The sequence below is a fragment of the Mastomys coucha genome, unplaced genomic scaffold, assembly GCF_008632895.1.
Source record: "Mastomys coucha isolate ucsf_1 unplaced genomic scaffold, UCSF_Mcou_1 pScaffold20, whole genome shotgun sequence".
NCBI lineage: Eukaryota > Metazoa > Chordata > Mammalia > Rodentia > Muridae > Mastomys > Mastomys coucha.
In genome coordinates, this window is record NW_022196903.1 from 99,244,055 (window position 1) to 99,255,851 (window position 11,797).

General features: G+C 37.2%; 1 protein-coding gene across 5 annotated transcripts in view; it reads left to right on the plus strand.

Moving 5' to 3' along the window:
• Cntn4 (contactin 4) overlaps positions 1 to 11,797 on the plus strand; it is a 975,079-nt gene that overhangs the window by 146,579 nt on the left and 816,703 nt on the right. For 4 of the 5 annotated variants that reach the window (XM_031382788.1, XM_031382782.1, XM_031382789.1 and 1 more), the window contains exon 2: positions 9,529 to 9,673. The exons of the other annotated variant lie outside the window; for it this stretch is intronic. The gene's annotated coding sequence lies outside the window, so the exon portion shown is untranslated. The remainder of the gene's footprint in view (positions 1 to 9,528; positions 9,674 to 11,797) is intronic. 5 annotated transcript variants of the gene reach the window in all.

Here is an 11,797-nt window from a genome sequence, read left to right on the forward strand (position 1 = left end):
CATAGCTCCATCCCTCAACTAGTAGGGGCCGTGCCTATCTACTGGAGATGGTTTCTACAAGTTCTACCACTCCATTGTTGGGTATTTTGGTTAATGGCATCCCTGTGGGTCATAGGAAACTCTCACATCTGGGACTTTCTAGTAGCTACCCCACTTCCCCATCCTCCACAGCTATGTGTTTCTATTAATTTTCCTGACCCTCTGTACTTCTCTCCTGTCTCTTCCCATACTTGATCTTTCCCCACTTCTACCTCTTCCTTCCCTGTCTCTCCCAGGTGCTTCCCTCCCTCTATGTCCTGTGATTACTTTGTTCCTCCTTCTAAGTAGGATTGTAGCCTCTACACTTTGGTCTTTCTTCTTCTTAAGCTTCATGTGGTCTGTGAATTGTATTGTGGATATTCTGAGCTTTTGGACTAGTAAGTCTCTTCTTCACATCTAAGCTGAGATTGATAATAGTGTTTGTTTTAAAAAGTTGGCTGTAGAGATAGCTGTCTGTAAGACAGTTCTAGGAAGAGGTCAGAGACAAGCAGATCTCTGGAGCTTGCTGGTCCTCCACTATAAACAATATCTGAGCTCAGAGAGACCTATCTCAAAAATTGAAAAATAAAAAAAAGATGAATACCAATAGGTCATTACCTGAGGTAGATCACTGCCTTCCATATGCATTTGCACCATGCACCCTCACAACACACAGTAATACACTCAAATACTAGACATAGGTAGATAGATAGATAGATAGATAGATAGATAGATAGATAGATAGACAGATAGATAGATAGATAGTATTTATTGTATCACTCCATCCTGAAGAGTAAATAAAAAAGAAATATAGAAATCTTAGCACATTGCCTGGCAAAGTGAATAAGTGATATTAAGGCTGTACTAGTAAGTTACAGCTTCATATCAGGTTACTGTAATACAATACAATACAATACAATACAGTACAATACAATATAGTACAAGGATATTGATATTTTACATTTATAACCTTAGAAGTTCCAGTGACTATATGTCCTTTGCTCAGTGTTTCACAGTGCCAAGACTAAAATGGAATATTTTCATAGGGGGAAGCTCAATTTGACTAGGTGAAGATGTGCCTTCTCTCTCCCCCAGGTTGTTAGAATTATTCATTTCTTTGTGATTGAGGTTGTGATATATCCTTGCCAGGCAATGCCAGATTTTGTTGACACCCAGAGTTATTGTGGCCCTGCCATCAGTATGGTACAGTTCCTCATTGCAGTGCTTCATGAAGAAGAAGAAGAAGAAGAAGAAGAAGAAGAAGAAGAAGAAGAAGAAGAAGAAGAAGAAGAAGAAGACATTCTCAGTTTGGTTTTGCTGTCTTCAGAAGTATTAGCATCCCCATTTCAGGGTTCATCTATTAGGTCACAATCAAACAGAAATGTTTCACTTTTCAACATCCAGAGTCATAGATTATCTTCTTCAGGTAACCATTTCATATATGTAAAATCCATGTCATTCAAATGTACTCGCCTAGTAAAAACAAAATGTCAAAGTGGATTGTACATGAGGTGGGAGGAATCTTTGGAATCTATTTCACAATCTCACAGAGCACTAGTAGTACCTCTTTATTTATTACTCTGATTCCTCTTTTATATTTATGATATTCTTGTAATTTTGAGATTACAGTTTGGGATAATCTCAGTAGCAGAAAATGGAGGCAACTGACTTCTTTTTTTTTATTAGATATTTTCTTTATTTACATGTAAATTTCTTCTTTCCCAGCTTCACCTCCAAAAAACAAACAAACAAACAAACAAAAACAACAAGAACAAACCGCTGTTGCTTCCCCCCTCCCTGTGCCTGCCACCATACCCTCTCCCAACTCTTGGCCCTGGCATTCCCCTACACTAGGGCACAGAACCTTCACAGGGCTGAGGTCCTGTGCCAATGTTCAAAATATAATAAAATTATCCCTCAAAAAATTTAAATGTCATACCATAATTTATATCAAGACACAGATATATCTCACTATGAAAAATGTGTCTGGAATACACTGTCCCCAATTCTAGCATCAAATGATACAGATAGGGCTCAAATTATAACCCTACCAGGTTTGAAATGAAAGCAAAAGTAGAGAGTGATCATGGATCCAGAACCTAATAAATCAGTATAAATCACAGTAATTTAGAATGGAAACTTAAATTGTTTTTACTCCCATTTTTAGTGAAAGAGATTATTTTAATGGACTCATTTAAAAAGAAATCCAGTTTTCCTTTTTATTAAAGCAAGATATTCTACATTATAATATATTAATATTGTTGTTGATTATCTACTGAGTATAAGAGGATGTTTTCAAAACCATTTTTAAAAATCCTGCAGCATATTATAGGAAAGAAGCTAAAGGAATGCCTGCTTTCTGGCTGCACTTTTATAATGCAGTCACTGTCCTATAATCTCAGCACTAATTCCCTCTTACACCTTGAATGTGCCACAAGCAATTTGTAATAGAATCAATTAACATTTGGGAAGTTGAGCATGGCCACCTAGGATATTAAACATTTGCTCCAGGAATGCTAATATAAGTCATTGGCATTATATTCCCAAAGTATTACTCAATAAGAACAGAAACAATAAGGGTGTACCAAGTGAATGTGTGGGTACCTTTTTAGAAACATTTCCTCTGTTGTGTGTGCCTGTCTGTGTGTGTGTGTCTGTGTGTGTGTACACAATACATGTGTACATGTGTGCACCTTTTGATTCTAAACACTCTAACTTCTTTTGAAGGCAGCATTAGAAGACAAAAAAACCTTTCAAGGCTGTAGCATTATATATATACATATATATATATACATATATATATATATTAGCATAACCTAAGTCATTGATAACACTTTCAAAAGAGGATGAAAGGCTGGGATTACGTTCTTCATTCCACTTCTTCATTGGTTAGTCGCTGTGCTACATTTACAGACTCTTGAATAGCAAAGAAATGAAATAATGCTAGTTATCTTAGTTCTAGAACACTGTGGAACTTCTAGTGGGGACATGTTTCTAAAATGCATTGCCCTGGTTTTATTTTTATCTGCATGTTTTCATGGTTCTGGAGCTCTCTCCCATATCGTTGAGTGTGTTATGCAGATATATTGCTAAACTCAACCCTTAACCCTGGCCCTCCTTTTTCAATTGCATTTAGTAGTATTTATTTTTTAGGTCATAATGTATAAGGTTTTCAGTATTCATAACTTTCCTTTCCTTATCTACCATGATTTCTATTAAAAGATAAACTTGGTACCTTGACTGAAGCTCTGTCATAAAGCCTAAAAATTGAAAAGAGACAATTTTCTCATTTCAAACAATTGTTTAGTTTGATGTAGTTATTTTTACCAATGTATTTTTGTGTAATTAAAAAAGCTTAAACATGACTAGAGAACCAGTTGTGTGGTCAAGAGTACATACTGCTTTTTCAATACTCCATTCCCAGTACCCAAGTCAGGAGGCTCAAAGCTGCCTGTAACTCCAGATCCAGGGAATTTGATCTCTTCCCCTGGACTCTGAGGACATATTCACTAAAGTTCACAAACCCAAATCACACCCCTCCCAATGCATAAACACACACACACATACACACACACACACACACACACACACACACACACACACACAATTAAAATTAATTAAATCTTTAAAAACAAACTATTCTATTTTATTTATTAAATTTTATTTATTTTATCCTAAGTAAATACAGATCCCATGTAAGACAGCAGGATCTGACTAGGAGTATTTTTACAAAGTCTATATTTATATTCATAGGGATTGTGATATTAACTGGCATGCCATAGATGCTGGATATACATTAACTCCATGAATAAGGACATAGCTATTAAAATACTTTAGTAAAATGATTAAGTTAATGTTTCTTCTAATATGATTGAATGCCAAAATATATTTATAATCTTTTATTAAAACATTTTAATTTTTTAAATTTATTTTACACTCCAGATTTTATTCCCTCCCCCATCCACCCTCTAACTGTTTCACATCCCATACCTCCACCCCAACCCCTTGTCTTCATGTGGATGTCCCCACCTGCCACCCCACCTTACCTCTAAATCCTCTACTGTATGTGTTTTGGGGACCTCATATCAGCTGGTGTACACTGTCTGTTTTGTGGTCCAGTGTTTGAGAGATCTTTGGGGTTCCAGAGTAGTTGAGATTGCTGGTCCTCCTACAGGATCGCCCTTCTCTTCAGCTTCTTTCAGCCTTCTTTAATGTGATACTTTCAGAAAGATATAAAGCAGAATTTATTTTCAAAGGAGTTTCTATAAAATTATTCAAAATTTAAGCTAATATTTAATTCATTTTTCCATATGACTTCTGAGATATTGTTGCTTTATTAATATAATTTGTAGATATTTATTAAACATTTCTTTTATATCTTATTAAAATTTTTGTTAATTAAAAATAAAAACAATCTCTTGTCTCTCACTTTGGTTGCTTTTGCATAGACTATATGATCTTTATTACATAAAAGTAGACAACATAACAAAAACAAAACACATTAAAATGATTCATTGGAAGTGAAAGGTTAGATGGGTTTTTTATCTAAATTTTATTTACTCTATCTTTACAGTCCAGATTTTATCCCTCTCTGGGTCCACCCTCTGACTGTTCCATATTCCATACTTCCTCCCTCCATCTCCATGAGGATGTCCACACCCTGTATCCCCCACGCCACCAGACCTCCCCACTCCCTGGGGCCTCCTGTCTCTTGAGGGTTAGGTGCATCTTCTCTGACTGAACCCAGACTTGAAAGTCCTATGTATATGTGTTTGGGGCTTCATATCAGCTGGTGTATGCTGCCTGGTTAGTGGCCCAATGTTTGATAGATCTTGGGGGTCTAGGTTGGTTGAGACTGCTGGTCCTCCTACAGGGTTGCCCTCCTCCTTAGCTTCTTCCAGATTTTCCCTAATTCAACCACAGGGATCAGCAGCTTCTGACCATCAGTTGGGTGTGAATATCTGCATCTGACTCTTTCAGCTGTTTGTTGTGTTTTTCAGAGGGCAGTCATGATAGGCCACTTTTTGTTAGCACACCATAGCCTCAGTAATAATGTCAGGCCTTGGGGCCTCCACTTGAGTTGGATCCCAGATTAGCTGTTTTAAAAGGACAATAATTCCAACTCTAATAACACTTGTACTTTACTTTACAATGTATTATTGTGTGTACACTTTAATCCCATATTGTATTTTACATAGGTAATTATTTAGAATCCCAACTGCAAAAAAAGTCAACATTAAGAAAGGAGGTATACTCAAGTTTTTCAAGTATATATTCCCCCTAAGAGTCACATTTGATGCTAAAGTAATTTGACTGCCTCTGCCAGGTGGCAGAGGCAGGTGGATTTCTGAGTTCAAGGCCAGCCTGCTCTACAGAGAGAGTTCCAGAAGAGCCAGGGCTCTACAGAGAAACCATGTCTCAAAAAAAAAAAAAAAAAAAAATCAGATTAGACAAAGCCAGACTGATTTGAAAAAGGTTTCGTCTTGCTTCCTTTTTAAAACATGACACCTAGCTTTGAAATACATTCCCATTAGAGACTATTATAGTCACAAAAGAAGAACAAATACTATATAAAAAGAAGAGAAAACATAGCTAGAATTGACATAGTTATTCTGAGCAGTATAAATCACTGTTAATTTGATGTTTCCTGCTGCTCTATATAGTTAGCTGTACCATTGAAAGCTCCATAGGAAAGTAGTACTGTTTCATACTTTCATACATATATGGCCATTGGTGGCTTAAATTTTGAGACAACATCAGAAATCATATCGTTACAACACATGTTTTAGTCAACAAAACAAAACAAAACAGCCATCAGCCCAACACCTGGTTTACTTAAGTCAGGAGTTTCCTTTATCTCTCCTGTGATAAACTTGCTTCCAATGAGCTGTAGTCAGTAATTTTTGATTAATTAGAGTACTTATTTGAAGTAGAATGTAACTTTTTATTGCTAATGAAGTCAGTTTGATCATATGTGCCAAGATTTATTAATTTAACATCTTCAATTATTTTTGCATAGTTGATAGATAATATCTTATTACTTTCTGATTTTTTTCAGTGTCGTCATTGAATATTAGAAGGGATATTTAGTTTATCTTTCCAGTGAGCATGTAAAAAGTTACTTCCTAGTCACTTATAGGGAATCTTAAGTAGTATCTGGATGAAATTTTGTATTTAGGATAAAATATTAATATGGCTGAACTACTGGAGAATGGTGTTTTTCTATCTGTTTAATCATCAGATATGGTCACATTTGTTTTGTATCATGTTATCATGTTGGTGAACCTACTATCCACGAGACAATTACCTTCCAACTTCCTTCATCAAAAATTTATCATTCATTCAATATGTATCATATCTGTGTATGGGATAATGAAAATATTTGTGTACTACCAATGTTTTACTTTCCAGAGAATACAAAATGATCAACCATTGAGGATTTCTCCCATTAGATTATGAAAATTACTAAGCACGTGTTTTTTAAATTATAAAGGTTTATTTACTCGTGTACATTCAGGAAGACACAAGAAGAGACCACTGTGTCTTCTTGTCCTTTTCAGTCTTTGCTTGTTCATTGAGGCAGAGTTTCTACTGAACATAACGTTCCAGTTTTATTGGCTTAGGCTAGCAAGGCTCTGACCCTGTAGTTTTCCAACCATTCATTCCTCAGAGTAGCAATTAGATGGGTGGTAGGATACCTGGTTTCTTCTGTGGAGGCTGACATTGGAGCTCTGGTTTTCAAACACTCTTATACATGGAGCCATTACGCCAGACATATTTAAAAATTCCAGAATACTTACTTGAGAATATTCTTTAATATTCGAATATACAAGGCTGGAGATTTAGCTGGGTGGGCAAAATCACTGGTTTCTTTTGCAAGGACCCAGATTAGTTTTCCAGCACTGACATTGAGACTCACTGGTATCAATAAGTCCATGTCCAGGGATTTACCATTTCCATGGTCACTGCATGTGCATGGTACATGCACCTATGTATATTCAGATAAATCAATCATGTACATAAAATGAAATAATTGTAAAAACAGGGTTTTAAAAATATATATGTCATATACCAAGTATGATTGTGGAGTCCTTAACTTCAATATTTAAGTGATAGAAGCAGCAGTATCATGAGTTCAAAACCAAAATAAACAGTCTATAGTAGTTGTGACTTTAGTTTCAAATGAATGAGTTTATTAAGTATATAGCAAGCAACAGAGAAAACCAGAGCATAACGAAAATATAATGAAATCAGGAATTTACAAGATCCAACACATAAAGCTGGAGTAGCCTGAGCTACATCGATTACAGAGTAAGATCCTATTTAAAGAAAAGAGACAATAAAAAAAGAAAAGAGATAATAAAGTCAACTACAATGTAAAATAATTCTTGAAAGTGCCTGAAGCAGTGGGAATGAAACCACACAGAAACTGAAGACTTAGCCCCTGCAAAGGACTTGAGAGTGGACCTGCAGGTGAATTTTTGCTATAGACTTATTGCTTTTGAATTAAGAAGGAAGCATAACTTACATCAGTGCCTGATATTAGGATGGTGCATTATGGACTTAGGTTATCACTTATTTACAAAACATTCTGTAGCATGTTCTCCAACATTCGATGAAAAATTGAAAGAAATTATACTTCACCAAGAAGATGATTGCACTCTCTTTAGAGTCAGAGAAAAATTCCTAATGTTTCCTACATGGTTTTCTGTATATTATTTTTAAAATTATATATACTTACATAATTTCCTCTTCTCCTTCCTCCTTTCAAATCCTCCCATTTAACAACGCTTATCCCTTTTTAGTGATATATTTTACTCTGTAGTGACTCAGGGTAATCATTTATAGTTAGAACATTTATACAGTATTTATTTTGATAAATTAAGGTTAAAGTAAGCCAATTAAATGTTAAAGTAGTATGTGTGGGCTTTCCTAATATATACTTAGTAAAAAAAAAAAGTTCCTTTGAGGCATCTACATCTTAGTGAAACATGTATTACTACTACTATTACTACTACTACTATTGCCACTGTTATTGTAAAGTCAGATGATATTTCTATTTAAAGTGGTACAGTGTAGCCTTGTGTGTTTCTTGAAACAGGACCTTGCTATATAAGCCAGGCTGGCTTCAGCTTTGCAGTGGTTAACCTGTATCTGCTCCCGCATGCTGGAATTACTGACATGCACTACCATGCTTAGTTTTAAAAATCACTGGTGATGTGACTGTGGTGAGGAGACCGTGGTTAAATACTTACTGCACAAATCTGAGGACTGGAGTTCAGAACCCAGGAACTCGCATAAATGCTGAGTGGCTATGGTGCTCCAGAAATTCCAGAACAGGCTCACTAAAGCAACTAGCCATATTGGTGAGCTCTTGCTTTGACTGAGAAACTCCACCTCAATGAAAGAGGTGGTAAAGGGTTCAAGGATGATTCTTGACATTCACCTCAGCACTTCACTTGAATAACCACATGGCCATGTTGCTGTATACATACAAACAATCAAACACATGCATACCACACCATACCCATACCCTGTAGACATGTGAGCATGTAAACAAACATGTGTACCCCACCCCACCCATGCCCACACACATTAAAATGGAAAAAGAAGAAGAAAAAAAAAACCTAGACACATTATACAACATTTATGTTAAAGGCTTTAGTGGCAAGGCATTGACCCAGAGAAGGTTCTGGGCACCTTATGCTCAAGTTCTTTCTGCAATATTTATTTGATTTTGATTTGCAACATTTACCCTCTGGGATAGAATCTTGAGTGTCAACTATTTCAGGCTGTGGAGTTGCACTTTGAAACAGTTCAGGATTTATATAGTCTAGAGGAAATAGTGCAAGACAGGCTTGCTTCATTGCTCTCTCTGTTCAGCTGGCTATCTCCCCCTGATGTAGAAGTTGGTTGTTTAATTTTCTGACAGAAGATGTACCTTGAGAATGGCTGGACATCTTCCATTTGTATTATTGTCAGATGTGATCAGATAAATCAGCCTGAGGATCAGTATGTGGGGGACACACGTTGAAAGTGATTTTATTTTTGTCCAATCAGTTCCAAAGTTGCTGTCGTCTTCACTTTATTTCCCCTCTCCCATCTTCTGTACCATTTGTCACATGCCTCACAAATCTCATTGTCTCTACTTATTACGAGGTTTTTCTCCAGCTGGAAAAAAAAAAATGCTCTTTTTGTCCGCAGCCAGATTTAGAGTTTTCATCTTTCTCATCCTCTGTGTATTTCTCCTTTACCTTTAAGGTGGAACTGCAAATGGAGATCTTGGTCTTTCTATACAGCACTTACATTTGTTGGAAATTCATCATAGACTACAAAAATAATTCAAGAAAGTTATTGAAAATATTTCTTCCATCTTCTGCTCTACAACCTCAACTGGAACAACTTTTTTTTATTTTATTTTAAATATAATTGCCTCTTTTTCTTCCCAGTTTATTTACATCAAGAACTAGAAACATCATTTTTTTTTCTTTTCTTTTTTTCTTTTTTCAGATTCATTTGGAATTGTTGACATTTCTCACAGGTGAAATTTGGCCAGAGCTCAACTAGAAATTTCTGCAGCTTGGTGTAAGAGAATCAGATTCCTCATGCTGATCTAAAGGAAGCAATCGTCATAGGTTCTTACTGAAAAGAAAGGGTAGGTTTCAGTATCTTGACCTTGTCTTAGAAGCCATGTGATGCTGTTTCATGAAGTATGAAAAATGGATGTGGCTCTTTCTGAGTAGGTTGTTGAGGCTCCTGAGTGGAAAAAACAGATATGAATTGTATTTACCATTCCATATTCATTTTACTTTGCATGGAATTTCCCTTCCTTATTTCTATTACACCAAAAAGGACTTTAAATAACACAAGTTTTAAATACTGTAGTAGCTAAAGTTACATTTGTCTACCAGAGGAAGACCATGAAAGCAGAGGCTGCAGTTTCTTCCATTTAAAAGTTGCAGTATTCAGCCGGGCGGTGGTGGCGCACGCCTTTAATCCTAGCACTTGGGAGGCGGAGGCAGGCGGATTTCCGAGTTCGAGGCCAGCCTGGTCTACATAGTGAGTACCAGGACAGCCGGGGTTACAGAGAGAAACCCTGTCTCGAAAAACCAAAAAAATAAATAAATAAAAGTTGCAGTATTCACCCCACAGCAATTAGAACATTTTCTAATATCCTGGATGAAGGCTTTGCCATAAACAGATCCTTGGTCCTATGATTGCCAGGTATTATATATAGTCTCATTCCCAGCAACAAAATGGCTAACTTAATGCAAACCTTAAAAAATGCCTTCATTGTTCCTGCATACAGTGGATCCACTTAAAAATCCTATCTTATGGAAGAAAAATTAATAACAGCAACAACAATAACAACAATAATAATGAATTTTACATATCTTACATTTCAAAAATTAATTATAAATATTTACATACACAATACACATATCAAGTCTTGGGAAATGTCTATCGATAAGGTGATTGCCTTGTACAGCAATGATTATCAGAATTCTGATAAAGAATAACATGGAAAAACCAAACATGTTTCTCAGCCATTATGGTACCAGACCATTAGTTAATTCTGTAACTTTTCTTGTGGTGTCTCTCTGATCTCTCTGCCTCCTTTAATCCTGAATAAATCATCAAACAGAACGCATCCATGGGACTGACTTAGACCTTCTGTAGTTATATTATTTGGGCAAGTGGGTCCTCATGTGGGACTCCTAATATAGCAAGAGCAGGGGCTGTCTCTGGCTAGTTGCCTGCCTTTGGGTCCCTTTCACTTAACTGGCCTGACTTCTCTAGCCACAATTGGAGATGTCCCTGGTCCTACTGCAACTTGATATGCCAAGAATAGTTGATATGCATGGGAGGCCTCCCCTTCTCTGAGGAGAAAAGGGGGCATGGGAGGAGGGAAGGTGAGAGAGAAGGACTGAGAGGAGAGGACTGAAGGGAAGCTGTGTTTCAGATAGCAAGTGAGTTAATTAATTAGATAATTAATTAATTAAGTAATTAATTGAAAAGCCAGACATGGGAGAACAGACCTGTAACTCTAGTGTTTGGGGTAATGTATGCAGATCACTAGTCAGCTAGCCTAGCTAATATATTAGCTGTGAGACAGGTTCCATGACAAAACCATGTTCTAATAATTAAGATTGGGCCACTCTGTCTGGGCTGGTGCCCTGAGCAGACCTTGGGTGCAAGCTCTGAAGCCAGTCCCACAACACCCAGAGGAAGCTCCACTCCCAGGTGCTCTAACACACCCAGGATCAGAGGTGAGGAGGACACAACATCTTTCCCCACACCGGGAGTAACTGGGACCAGCAGGACCCTGGCAACACAAGAACCCCTCCAGCCCAGTGGTTCCTTTTGCTTCCAGTCTGTCTGGGCTGGCTGGTGCCCTGAGCAGACCTTGGGTACAAACTCTGCAACCAGTCCCAAAACACCCAGAGGAAGCTCCACTCCCAGGGGCTCTAAGAAGCACAGGATCACAGGATCCCAGAATCACAGGATCACGGAGACAGCTTGACTCTGAGGAGTTCTGACATAACCAGGATCACAGGTAGGACAGGCTCTAGTCAGATTTAGCAAGGGCAGGTAGCACTAGAGATAATCAGATGATGCATGGCAAGGGTAAGGATATAAGCAACACAATCCAAGGTTACTTGGCATCATCAGAACCCAATACTCCCACCATAGCAAGTCCTGGACACACGGGAAAAGCAAGATTCAGATATAAAATCACTTCTCATGATGATGATACAGGACCTTAAGAAAGACATAA